Source organism: Ambystoma mexicanum, chromosome 12, assembly GCF_040938575.1.
Source record: "Ambystoma mexicanum isolate Mex_15411 chromosome 12, UKY_AmexF1_1, whole genome shotgun sequence".
Taxonomy (NCBI): Eukaryota; Metazoa; Chordata; class Amphibia; order Caudata; family Ambystomatidae; genus Ambystoma; species Ambystoma mexicanum.
Genome location: NC_090936.1, coordinates 456,963,843 through 456,977,201, shown reverse-complemented (window position 1 = coordinate 456,977,201; position 13,359 = coordinate 456,963,843). Strand labels below are relative to the sequence as shown.

Here is a 13,359-nt window from a genome sequence, read left to right as displayed (position 1 = left end):
AATAATAATTCTGCCTCTTCTTCCCTTTGTGCATAGTTTCTAAGCATTCTGATATATTATTGGGATGCTGCCTGCTGTTTGTTGAGTATACAGAATAATGCAGACCATGCTACAGTTGTAAAGCAGACAAGGTCTAATCTGTCTGAAGTAAAATGAATGAGTGAGCCAGATAGTTCAAATATGATGCAAACTCTACAAAGATCTAAAATCAATAAAATTAATCAATTAAAATCTAGACAGGATTGTATTTTAAAAAACGATCAACTCGACTCCAAATGTGCAAATGAGCCAAGAAGTGCAAAATAAGTAGTACAAAGCAGTGTCTAACAGAGAAAGAAAGAAAAGTGATGTTGGCGCAAGGGTTCAGGTTTAAATACTAGCAGACTTGCTAGTCCCTGACTATATTTAATATAGTTAAATCTCTGATGATCTGGTCCTGCTTTGCTAGAAGTAGATTCTGGATTCACAACGTAAATAGTGAAGTTTGCTCATTCAAAAAAGGTGGAATCATGCAGAGACTATGCACTATATTTTTTTGTTACCTTTTCTAGATGGGAGACTGGTTTGAGGGCTTTATTAACTGACAAACGCTAGCCAACTGGATTCAATTCCGACAGAAAAAATTATTTTTAAAGGCACCTTCCTGAGGCAATATAGCCACAATGGCCAGGTATGAGTTTGTAATGAATTGTTTTAAATGTGTGTTTTAGAGTGGCAAGGTTATGAATAATTCAGTCTTTTTTTTCAACAACTTTTTTTTTAAACCAGTGAGAAACAAATACAGTTAAGTGTGGCAGGTGCATGGAGCCCACCAAGCGCCAAGGTAAGAACAAAAGCCATAATCTGATCATTTCAAACAAGTGTGTACAGGTAGAATGCAATCCATATCTAATTAACATACCATATATCTCTCTGCCCATATTGCAGCAGTAATCTTGCTCAATAGGGCTTTCAGTGTGTAACAATATAACAATAACAATAATCCAAAATATGGGCCCTTTTTATGAGGAATGTAGGTAATAATTCAGAAACCAGAAGACATTTTTTACAAGACCCACATGCCCTAAATGTTTCACCACTAGATTGAGTATCAAGCGCTGGATCTGGATCCTTCCAACATAGGGCAAGGGACAATCCAGCAGTGTTAAACGATGCATGATAAGGGATGCCACCATAGGGCCCCGGCCAATCAACTTTAGCATCACGGGATCCTGGGGCAATTGCAGGCCTCATGTTTCCCAAATTCTAGGTAAAATCTCCTTGAAGTACAACTGTGCATTGCTGCAGGACCACCATATATGCCCAAACATCTGCACTTGTCCACACTCCTCCAGCACAAACATGAGTGCGATGAAGGAATTCTATGAAGACTGAGTTGGAAGAAAGGCTGTACAGGCTTATAGGCACATTTCTTAATTTGAATGCACCTGCACTATTTCTGTGCACGTGTCCATATATATCATCCTGGATTGCTCTTTAGTTCAAGGTCCTTCTACCAGAGAGCTGTTTGTGGATCCGGTACTGAGAAGTACTTGCTGGATAGCAATCCAAGGAGAATGCCGTCCTTCTCCTGTTCTTTAGTCATTTAGGATGAGTGGTAGGGTCAGTGAAGATTAGTTTTCAACAGAGGACAGACTTTTACTTTGGACTTCAGAACGGATGACAAGCATCGTAGTTTAGTTGTGTTAGGTAGGCACATCCTTAGAGTAGGGAATGTCAAGCATGTTCTTATTATTTATAATAAACACCTCTTGAAATGGCAAATCCTGGTCGGTCTGCTTCTTCTGATCTACCACAAAGGTAAGTTGTTGCTGACGTTTCTCTAATATTTAGCCATTTGGATTTACTACAATTGAAGCAGGACCCTAAAACCCCTTTACAATCTGCCAGAGCCTTTACCAGGGCGGGGAGCGAGGTAGATTAATCTTTGAGATAAAAAAGTATGTCTTCTGCATAAAGTGCAATGTTATATGTCAGTCCCTAACTTCAATGACCTGGACATCTTTGTTGGCTTTGATCTTCCGAGCAAAGGGTTCCATGGAAATGGCAGAAATGTGTGGTGACAGGGGTCACCCCAGTCAATACCCTCTTCAAATCTGAAATGGTGTCATAAAGGCTCCGTTAAACATAACCTAAGTAAAAGGTGAGTGAAATAACTCTGAAATACAACTGGAGAATTGTGTACGAAACTAAACATGGCAAGTAAACCTTTATGTGGCCCATGTCTACTGTAGACGCTTTAGTAGCATCTAGTGCGACTACCACTGAACTAGGGTATTCAAATCAATGGCATGCCATATGCTATCGTGGGTGCAAAGTTTAACAATGAAGTCTGATTGCTCAATCTACTCCAGAGAAGGACAGATTTACATTAGTGTAGATGACAGAACGGTATCATACATCTTGGCATCCACGTTTAGCAGGGCAATTGGATGATGGGCACCACAATCAGTCCGGTCTTTCCCAAATTTTAACAAAGGTGTGGTTGTGGATTCTGCTATTGTCTGGGAGACCCACCCGGTTGCACTAAAGTGGTTAAAAAGCTCTGTCAATCGGTCTCGCAAGTGGAATATGAACAATTTGTAGAATAAGGAGGGAAGTCCATCATTACTAGGTCCAGGGACCCTATTGTTTAGTGAGGAAGATATCCAACCTTATTACCTGGGCAAGCACAGTAATGTGCATTCCTCTTTCGATAGGCTAAGTAAATTAGGAGAATCAATGCATTCTTGTTGAAAGTCAGAGGAAAATCTGTCCCCAGACATAAATCTCTAAAATATTGGGTTTAGATGACAATTGAATCCTTTTCAGTGCAATGAAGCCAAGCATGGAATTCAATTTCTAGACTGAGTAGTCCTAAGTTTATAAGTCAGCAACCTGTTGGCTTTATTTCCACAAGAGCAGTAATATTGTTTAGTCTGATATAGAGCGTGTGCCAAATGTTCAGACAAGGGAGACTAACTTAGTCTTTGCTATCCACAATTCCCTCAGACCGAGCACCAGCACCAGAATCACTCCTTCCATCTGCCTGAGGCTGCCTGAAGAGGCATCCTGCCCCCCCCACCCCACTGGCTTGTGCTGCAAATCCAAGTGTGGCATCCTGCAGCCTACCCTCATCCACCTGCACCACCATCAAACATGGCACCTGGCCCACGACTCCCATCTCCCGGCTGCATTGCCCAGTAGCCGCAAGCTGAGGGCCCTCCTCCCCTGCATGCCATTTGATGCTCCTCAGCACTTCCAATACTTGACACCTTGCCTTGGGGCAACTCAGCTAAGGGCCAACAGCTAGCTAAGGGCCTTCCATGCCCCCACCTGCTCAAGTTTCTCCACCGCATCTACACTCCTCTCCTTCAACAATGTCTTCCTTTGCCCCACTAGCCTTGATGAGATTCTTGACCACCTCCTAAGGGCTAAGCCTTCATATGCCCCCATATACCCTCTATCCCCACACACAGTGTAAACTCATAGCTCCCAGTGTTGCTCCATATCTTACTCCCCTCCAACTCTCTCTTGACAGTGCCACTTTTCCATCATCCTCTAAGTTGGCTACGGTCCTCCCTATCCTTAAGAAACCTGGTCCAGATCCTAACTGTCCTGCCAACTTTCATCCTATCTCGCTTCTACCTCATCTTAGAGTGTGTAGTTTTCAAATGGCTCATTGAGTTACTTGACACACTCAAACTCCGGGATCTTCTTCGATCTGGCTTCTGACCGCTGCCCACTACAGAGTCAGATCTCCTCAATGTCAGCAACTACATCTCTTCCACTCGTCATGCTAACCGTGCATCTAATCTTATCAACCTCTCTGCTGCCTTTGATACCATCAACCCTTCTGACCTTCTCTCAACACTATCTATCCTAGGCATAGGGGACCAGGCACTTGCTTGGTTTGCTTCCTACATCTCCCCCAGACACTTCCAGTTGTCCTAGAATAGCCTTACCTCCCCACTCACCCCCTGACTGGTGTTCCCCACGGGTCAGTCCTGGGCCACTTCTCTAAGCTCTCTATACCTCTGCTCTTGGCACCTTGATCTCCACCTATTGCTTCTCCTATCAACTCTTTCGCCGAGGACACTTGGACCTTCTTCTTCTTTCCCTCCTTATCTGACAAGCTACCATAAAAAATGTCTGTCCCTCCACCATCAAATACCGGATAGCATCTTACTCGTTCATGCTTAACTCCACCTTGACTGAAGTTCCCTACTTTCCATCCAAACATGCCATCTCTTCCTCTCCACCTCTTCTAATATTCCCTCCGGACTACCTTCCCTACACGGCTTCTGCTTGCATCCTTGGTGTCGTTTTCGACCCATCTCACAACTTCTCCCTCTTCATCCCCAAATCTGCCACTGCGGCCAGAAATAAGACATCATCTTCCCTTCAACACTGCTAAGCACAATCTATTCTGTAGTACTCCCTCGATCTGACTACTGTGCTGTTCTACTCTATGGCCTTCCAAACTATGCTTTTTTATCTCTCTACAAAGTCCTCAGCTTTGCTGTCTGTAAACTCTTCAACCTTCCCTGCTTCACCTCCCCAGCCCGTCGTCAGTTAGACTGGTGATGTATGAGACAGAGGGCAAAGTATAACCGTGTTCTCACCATCTTCAAAACTATACACAGACTTGCCCCACCAAACCCATCTGCCCATCTCACTCCCTACTCTCAGCCTCACTCCCTACGATCATCCTTGTCTCACGTCCTTTCTACCTCTTGTGCTCCCTCTCTTTTCCGCTCTATTCCTCTGCTTGCTCCGTTTCTCTGCAATGCTCTTCCACTCCACACTACTCCCACTCTCTATTTAATTAATACCTCCTTGCATAGCATTCTATGACATCACATCTACCTGTTCTCCTCTCCCTCTTCCTCTCTACGACAGCCCAACAACACTTATCCCTCACCCCTTCATCCAAAAACGTAGCATTTCCTCCAATATCCTGTTCCAATATCATGCTCTACTGTCCTTGTCCCTGGTTCATGTTTCTACCTCACCTGCATCATCTGGTCTTATATGCACATCCTCTCACCCATTGTTAAGGACAATCAAAGTTAAAGGTTTTGTAACAATTTTTGTGCCAAAAATGCATTGTTTTCCTGCAATTGCCATCAAATAAATAAACAGAACATATACTCTATGCCGGTGACCCTCCCCCACTGAATGAGCATCCTTTAGCAATTGAACCCTTGTATTCTCTCTCGCCCCGCCGTATGCTGTATCCTGACTGACGAGTGCCACTCAGCACTGCTTTAAAAGTTTCCCATACAACATTTAATGCCATCCCTAGAATCTGATTTTCAGCAATATAGGAAACTAACCTTTTAAATCTCCTTATTTGACCGACAATGTCAAAAGATGCTTAATCAGAACAGATGTTTCAAGGACTATTCCAAGGATGTTCCACACTTCCTATGTGCTTCGCCTATGCAAGAGAAGCGTGGTGGAAGCAGAAGACACTCTGACCTGTGACTCTAATGCTCAGCATCTGTAGGATTTCACTTACGAGGTCAGAAGGAAGAGGGGGAGGTGGGCACATTATGGCTGCTGGATCCATGATACTTTTTATTGAACCTGTGTATGCAGCAGAGGTAGAACATAAAAAAGGAATATCATTAACAATAAGGTAATAGCCATCTCCTGCACAATACCTTATGTATACCTGAAACAAAACTTTAGATCTGATTGCAAGCCGTCGACGAAGACTTGGAAGCACAAAATATGTCTATGGGAATTTAGAAGTGCATGAGTGGGTCTCCATGGCAAACATACATCGCAACAATTCTACAAAAGAAATAACATTGATTAAAACATTCCAAGTATGCAACTGGAATATGGTCTCAAAATGTATAGTTAAATTAAACAAAATGTGTTCTTCACGAGTCATGCTTTTAACAGGGAATCTGATTGAGGCACTATTGAGATGGAAATAGATTCACACCAACTCCATAGGGGGTCCTAAATGAAAGGCTGCAGTTAACTATGCTCTCGTTTTCAAAAGGTCACCACAGAGGGGATACTAGATGTCATGAAAATCTCAGGTAACTTAGCGTGACACAGTGACCAGTTTAATCACCCGTACTAGGAGTGAAGGTCTCTTGTGGATAGGGGAGGCCCCCCACTCTGTGATGCGACTTCTGGAGGTGATAAATGGGGGCAAACTCTGAGGGTCTTCCAGCCCATAGTGGAAGAGAAACTGGTAGTCAGTCGAGGCCAGCATGTGACCTAATCCCTCCCAGTGATACCAGGTTCCCCCTTCCCAAGTAGACTTACCATGACCCTGATACAAAGAATAACATATATCAAAACTAAAGGGGGGGGGAACCTGCAAGAAACCCAGCAAAAACGCTAGCAAACACTCATCTGCACAGCACGCAGAGAAAGAACCACTGCAGAGATAAGTTACGTTTCGCCAGCCGCATGCACACTAGGTTGCAAGGACCCTGTCAACTTTGGGAACTCAGAAGAGATAGACATTTTGATCTGCCTAACCCCAAGATGCCAGGCCCCCTTGGAGCCCTCAGCCAGGGAACCTGTGGCTCATTATGCAAGCAAGAGCAATCCTATTGAAATCCAGAAGAACCACACAAAAGTGATTTCCGGGATAACAGGGACATATGGGGAAGAGCTGCATCTAACTTGGACTGACCAATCATGTTAGATGAGCCAACTAGAGAAAATGACCTATGAGCCAGGACCCATAGTGGCTGACCGGGTTAGGAGACAGTGCAGCTTTCTTAGGAAAGGGTTGAGAAGACAGTACAAGGAGCAGGTATAAAAGAGGGAGCTTTTGTGAATCTATGGGAGAGTGCTAGAGTGTTGCTTATAAGCAAGTAGGGTCACTTAGAATGACTGTGCAAGAAGGAGGGACAGCTAGACCAGTGGAATAATACCTGAAGGGAGGCTAGGGCTACTATTCAAGCAAGCTGGACATTCCTGTGATCTGGAGCGAATAGACTGGTTTTATAGATCCCCTAAAGGCACTGGAGAAAGCCCTTGTGGAGTAAGCAAGGCCAAAAGCACAAGTAAAGATAGACTTGCTAGACCTGGGTAGAGGGTGATGACATTCTACCCATACTTACACAAGTAGGGTGTGGATTCCTAAAGGACTGGAAGCTGTAAAAGGCTGTTACCTCATCCTACTAGGACACAAACAATTAACAACCAATGTAAATAAAAGGATGAGACAAAGACAATGACTAAATCATGGGCAATGGTCCAGAACTGCCATGTCATCTACCATATGGACAATAAGTTGTGGAGGCACTCGGCTCCCTGTGATGGAGCCTGGCTGAACACCATCCACGGCAGAGGCATAGAAGACTTACGTTTTCTAGCACAGGGATGGAATTTGTGTCTTTGGTCCTTAAGAATAGGAATTAGTTTAGGGAAGGACTGTGGACATCTGGTCCTTTAGCTTAGGTATCCCATAAAAGACTTGGTATTACTCCTAATACTTGCCACTTTCTCGCTTAGATAGCTCTCCTTTGAGCTACACTTATCCTTCAGGCCATCATCCAAACAGACAATTCAGTAGAGACATTGAACAGTAATTTTGGTCTTGTGTGATTTTGTTGCAGGCATCTGTGATGGTTCCATGAGATAATATCCCCGCAAAAATATTGCCATACAAACATTTTGCCATATTTTTGCGGCAATATTACCCTATGGAACTTGCGGGTGACACCCCTGCAACCCCCATATATTCTAAAAGGGAGCGGGGACACCGCCGCAACCCCCCATCCATTTAACCCATAAATGATCCCCACCAAAAATATCGCCTATGGCCGTTCCCAACGACCATATGTACGGCGATATTTTTGGTGGGGATAATATTACCTGATACCTCTGTGACAGATATTGTACTTCTAGAAAAGCCAGGAATTGGGAAACCATCTCCAGACAGGGCTGGATTTTACACACAAGAGCCTGTAGGAATTAGTTGATGCAGAGTGTCTTACCACCCACCCATGCAAAGGAACTTACCCTCATTCCCCCATGCAGGTAGAGGAAACCACGTATGTGGAGTTCGGACTGATCCTAGCCCAAACCTTCCGATAGCCTCTGCATGGCGTTAGTTGTGACCTTTGGCCCTGGTCTCTGCAGCTCCTCCCCATAAGAGATGGCAAGGGGAAACCGACTTGAGGCTCAGACCTCAAAACAAAAACAAAACCAAAAAAATTAAAATAAATCACATGCAATCCACCCAATATGGTCATCACTCCTCGGGTTCAAGATGCTCCCTGCATCCTGGTAACCCAAGCAAGAGGCATGGCTACCTCCTAACTCGTAATGACCCAGATTGTGAGCTGTGTGTGTGTGGTGAATTGAGGTGGTCAGTGACTTTTTTGCCTGGCAAACAGCTTGGAACTTGAATTTGTTTACCCCTGGCATATATGCCTGAGTATTTCAGGATAGCAACTCTCCTGCTTCTCAAAAATGGTGCCTTAGTGGTTTGAGCAACAGTGGGGGAACTAACACTTGGTGAGTTGTTAGTTCTTACCTGGCTTTGTAGCACAGACACATACACCTCTCTCGGAACGGCCTTATACATTTCTCCTTAACTTAACCTGCTTAATTAGCGTAGGGTTCCAGCAAAACACACACATGCAAATGGCATGTGCAGTCAGATCATTGTTACCAGTGTGTTTAGCCAAAATCTCGGACAAGCCAGAGTATAGCACTGAGAGATACGCTGACCTGGAGTGCCAACATACCCTACGTTTGTTGTTCAATTAGCAGAATTCGATTCAATGCACCACAAATCGATAAAGTTACGTGCCACTGACACCAGCTTGTGTTACCAGTAGAAATGGCATCCTGGTGAATGAAACCAGTTGCAATAACATCCAAGTTGCTATGGCATCAGGTGAACACTAAGGAAAAAGTTACTTACCTGTAACTGTTGTTCTCCAGCATGGGTCTGGCATGGATTCACATGCTCATGAATATTCCCCGTCGTCAGGCTGGGAATCCTCGGTAAAGAAAAAAACCAGTATCAGTTTCGTTTCTGATATGTCTTTCGTAGTAATAACCAATCTCTGGTCTCTGCGTCATACTGACCACAGCCAATGACTGCCTTCTACCTAAGCACCGCCTCTGGCAGCCATCTTCAGATTTGGAAGCACGTGAAGTGGCAGTATGACCAAGTGAAGAGCCGCAGAGGGGTAGGCGGGAGGGTTCGCATGTGAATCCATGCCAGACCCATGCTGGAGAACAACAGTTACAGGTAAGTAACTTGTTCCTTCTCCAGCATGGGGTCTGGCATGGATTCACATGCTCATGAATAAAGAATACATAGCAGTACACACATGCACAACCACGGGAGGTGGCAAAGGCTCAACATTAAGCATTACATCAAACTCAACATTAAGCATCTTACCTCCTCACCAGGCTCACCTCAGGCGAACAGGTTGCGCAGCACTGCTTGGCCGACCCTGGACTCCTCCCTGGAATCCCGATCGACGCAGTAGAATTTCGTGAAGGTGTGCGTCGACCTCCACGTAGCAGCCCTACATATGTCCAGCAGGGGCACACCAGAAAGGAACGCCGTGGTAGCTGCGATCGCTCTGGTGGAATGGGCTCTCGGACGGCCAGGCAGCGGTCGGTTTGCCAACCGATGACAGTACATGATACAGCCGGAGAGCCATCTGGAAATGGAAGCCTTCGAGAGAGCCTTCCCCTGATTGACAGGTCCAAAGTTCACAAAAAGTTGTGACGTCTTCCGAAAACACTTCGTGCGGTCCACGTAGAACTTCAGCGCTCTAGCCACATCCAGCGAGTGCAAAGTCCTCTCAGCCGGCGACGAAGGCGACGGGAAGAACACAGGCAACACCAAGGGTTCGTTGAGATGGAAGTCCGACGGTACCTTGGGCATGAAGAAGGGGTGCGTCCTGAGCACTACCCTCGTGTCGTGAAAAGTCAAGTACGGGGCCTTGCAGGAAAGGGCCTGGATCTCTCCCACCCATCGTGCGGAGGTGATGGCCACAAGAAACGCTGTTTTCCACGACAGAAACTTCAACGGGGCCGAGTGCAGAGGCTCGAACGGAGGTCCCATGAGCTTGGTCAGCACCACGTTGAGCTCCCACGCCGGGGCGGGAACGATCTGAACAGTCCCTTCATGAACTCTTTCACCAGACGATGAGACCACAAGGACGTCCGCCCCGTGGTTCTGGTGTATCGGGAGATCGCAGCAAGATGAATCTTGATGGACGCGTGTGCCAGTCCAGCTTTGGCCAGCGTCAGCAGGTACGGCAGTACCTGGGGAGCCGTAATCCGTAGAGGGTTAATCTTCTGTGCGTGGCACCAGACAGAGAACCTCTTCCATTTGTGTCCGTAGCATTTAAGAGTCGAGGACGCCCTGGCCTTTGCAAGAACCTCTCTGCAGTCGGCCGGTATGCCGTATCCTCCAAACTCTAGTGCTGCAGGGGCCAGGCCTGCAAGTTCAGCGATTTCGGGTCGTGGTGGAGGATGGCGCCTCCTTCCCTGGAGAGTAGATCCGCGTCCACCGGCAGCTTGATTGGCGGGGACGCTGACAAGTCCAGAAGGTCCGGGAACCATATCTGCCTCGGCCACGCAGGTGCGATGAGGATCATCCTGCACCGTGACCTCTTGAGCTGGTTGACGAGCCGGATTAGCAGTGGCAAAGGAGGGAACGCGTAGAGGAACAGGCCCTCCCAGGGGAACGAGAAAGCATCGCCCATGCTCCTCGCCTGGGGAAACCTGCTGGCGAACCTCCGGCACTTGGAGTTCGTCGCCGTCGCGAACAGGTCGATCTGGGGTGTGCCCCACCGTCGGAAGAGGCGATCCACTAGATCCTGCCGTAGTTCCCACTCGTGGCACGAGCGCAGCTCCCTGCTGAGTGAGTCGGCGATGGTGTTTTTTATCCCTGCCAGATGAAACGGCACCAGAAACATCCTTTGGGCGACGGCCCAATGCCACAGGTCCTGCGCCTCCTTGGACAGTGCTGGGAACCTGGTTCCGCCCCGTTTCCTGATGTAAAACATGGTGGTGGTGTTGTCGGTGAAGATCCTCACCACCTTGCCCTTGAGGGACGGAAGGAAGGACCTGAGGGCCCAGAACACTGCACGGAGCTCCAGGACGTTGATATGGAGGGACTTCTCCGTCGGGAGCCAAAGGCCTCTCGCGTGCAGATTTTCGGTGTGCGCTCCCCACCCTTCCAGGGAGGCATCCGTGGTCACTGTCTCCTGGTGGTCTGGGGTCTGGAAGTCCATGCCCGCCGTCAGATGCGCGCGGGTGCCCCACCACCGGACCGCTCGGCGGAAACTCTCGTCGAGTGTGATCCTCTCCTCGAAGCTGCCCGTCGTTCGGATCCAGCGCGCGTCCAGGTACTCCTGCAACGGGCGCATCCGGAGCCTGCACATGGGAATGAGGTAGATGCAAGAAGACATCATTCCGAGGAGGGACTTGATGGACCTCACCTTGGCTGCGTCGGAAACCAACATCCGCTGTACCTTGCCCAGGATGGACCTGGTCCTTTCCTCCGACGGGGAGGCCAGAAGGGACACTGTGTCGAGCTTTGCTCCCAGAAACAGTGCGTTTTGCGCGGGTACCAGGTGGGACTTGGCGTAGTTCACGGAGAATCCCAGGTCCGTGAGAAGTTGGACGGTCCTTGCCGTGTGCTCCACGGCGAGCTCCCTCGTCTTGGCTCGGATGAGCCAGTCGTCCAGGTAGGGGTAGACGTGGATCCCCTCGCGGCGCAGCTGCGCCGCCTCCGGTGCAAGGCACTTGGTGAATACCCTGGGTGCCGACCGTAGTCCGAAGGGGAGGGCTTTGAACTGGTAGTGACGCCCTTGGACCACAAACCTGAGGAATTTTCGGTGCCCCTTTAGGATGGGAATATGGAAGTAGGCATCCTCCAAATCCAACGACGACAGGAAGTCTCCTTCCTCCAGCTGACCCAGGACGTGCTGGAGGGTGACCATCCGGAACTTCTGCGCCTTGATGAACTTGTTCAGACGTCGCAGGTCTAGGATGGGGCGCCATCCTCCCGTCTTCTTCTTCACGAGGAAGTATCTCGAGTAAACTCCGGAGCCCCGAAGCCTCTTTGGGACGAGTTCGATGGCGCCCTTCCTGAGCATCGCCCTTACCTCCAGGAGAAGCTGAGGGACGTGAAGCTCTTTCCTGGCCACGGGGGGGACGCGCGGGCACCTTCTTTGAAACTCGAGCGCGTGGCCCCGGGCTAAGGCGTCCAGCACCCAACGGTCAGTGGAGATGGACTCCCACACGCTGACGAAGCTCGCCAGCCGGCCTCCCACCGGGGTGCTTCGGTGGGGGCCCGACCCCACGGCCGGTTCAATCCTGTTTCGACGAGGCTTTGCCGCCTTGACCTCCTTGGCGACGACGGCGGGGTCCGCCAGACTTGCCTCGTCCTCTGTAGGCCTCCTGAGACGACGAGCGGGCCGCTTGACGGTAGGTGGAGAAACCGCCGCCGGAACCTTTGGAGGCGCCCTTGCCTCCGCTGCTCCGAAAGGGTGTCCGTCGTTGCTGCAGAACCCCAAGGGCCCGGGCCGTCTCAGTGTCCGCTTTAATGGCCTGAAGGGAATCGTCCACTGTTTTCCCAAACAGGTTGTTCCCATCGAACGGCATGTCCAGGACTCTGGTCTGTACGTCTTGACGGAAGTCCGTAGCCTTGAGCCATCCACGCCGCCTAAGGCACACGCCGTTGCCCAACTGGCGAAACCCAGTGTCGGCGATGTCCGTCGCAATAGTGATGGCGTGGTCCGACGCCACCTCACCTTCCTGTAGGATCTCCAGGGCATCCGCCCTCTTGTCGTCCGGTAGGAAGTCCAGCAGGGGAGCCAGTTTGTACCATAGCTCCCTGTCGTAGCGGGCCACGATAGCCAAGGCGTTGGCCGCTTTAATCGTCGTCGCTGCAGACGAGATGACCCTGCGTCCCATAGCGTCCAATTTCTTTCCCTCGCCGTCCGGTGGGGAAGTCGATGTGGAGGCCGCACCCCCCCTGCTTTCTTCCTGGCCGCCGCGGAGACGACGGAGTCCGGGGTAGGCTGCGCCCGGAGGCACAGGGGGGCCGCGTCCGGGACCCGGTACTTCTTCTCGTACCGGTCTCTTCTAGCTGGCGTCGTGGAAGGGTTCTTGAGGAGGGCGAGGCCCTCATCCCAAATGTCGTCCAGTAGAGGCACCGCGAGGACCGTCTTCCTCTTGGCCTCGCGCCGTTGATAAAGGAATCCTTCCTTTTTCTTCTCCTCAGGGCAGAGTTGGAAAAGCTCGGATGCCCTGGCGATCATGGAGTGGAACGATCCAATCTCGTCGGGAGGAGAAGCCCTGGTGGGAGGTGACGACGGTAGATCCTTGTCGTATACCTCGTCGTCCGTACCCGTC

General features: G+C 49.2%; 1 protein-coding gene across 16 annotated transcripts in view; it reads right to left on the bottom strand.

Annotated features, from left to right (window-relative positions):
- The window catches only part of GPR19 (G protein-coupled receptor 19), a 279,024-nt gene that overhangs the window by 95,289 nt on the left and 170,376 nt on the right, over window positions 1-13,359 (bottom strand). For 5 of the 16 annotated variants that reach the window (XM_069628692.1, XM_069628689.1, XM_069628702.1 and 2 more), the window contains 2 exons: window positions 7,984-8,151; window positions 5,649-5,781 (listed from right to left, as the gene is read on the bottom strand). The exons of 2 other annotated variants lie outside the window; for them this stretch is intronic. The gene's annotated coding sequence lies outside the window, so the exon portion shown is untranslated. Of the gene's footprint in view, window positions 1-5,318; window positions 5,572-5,648; window positions 5,782-7,983; window positions 8,152-13,359 lie in introns of all 16 variants that reach the window. 9 more of the 16 variants (XM_069628693.1, XM_069628698.1, XM_069628703.1 and 6 more) reach the window with 5 other exon arrangements.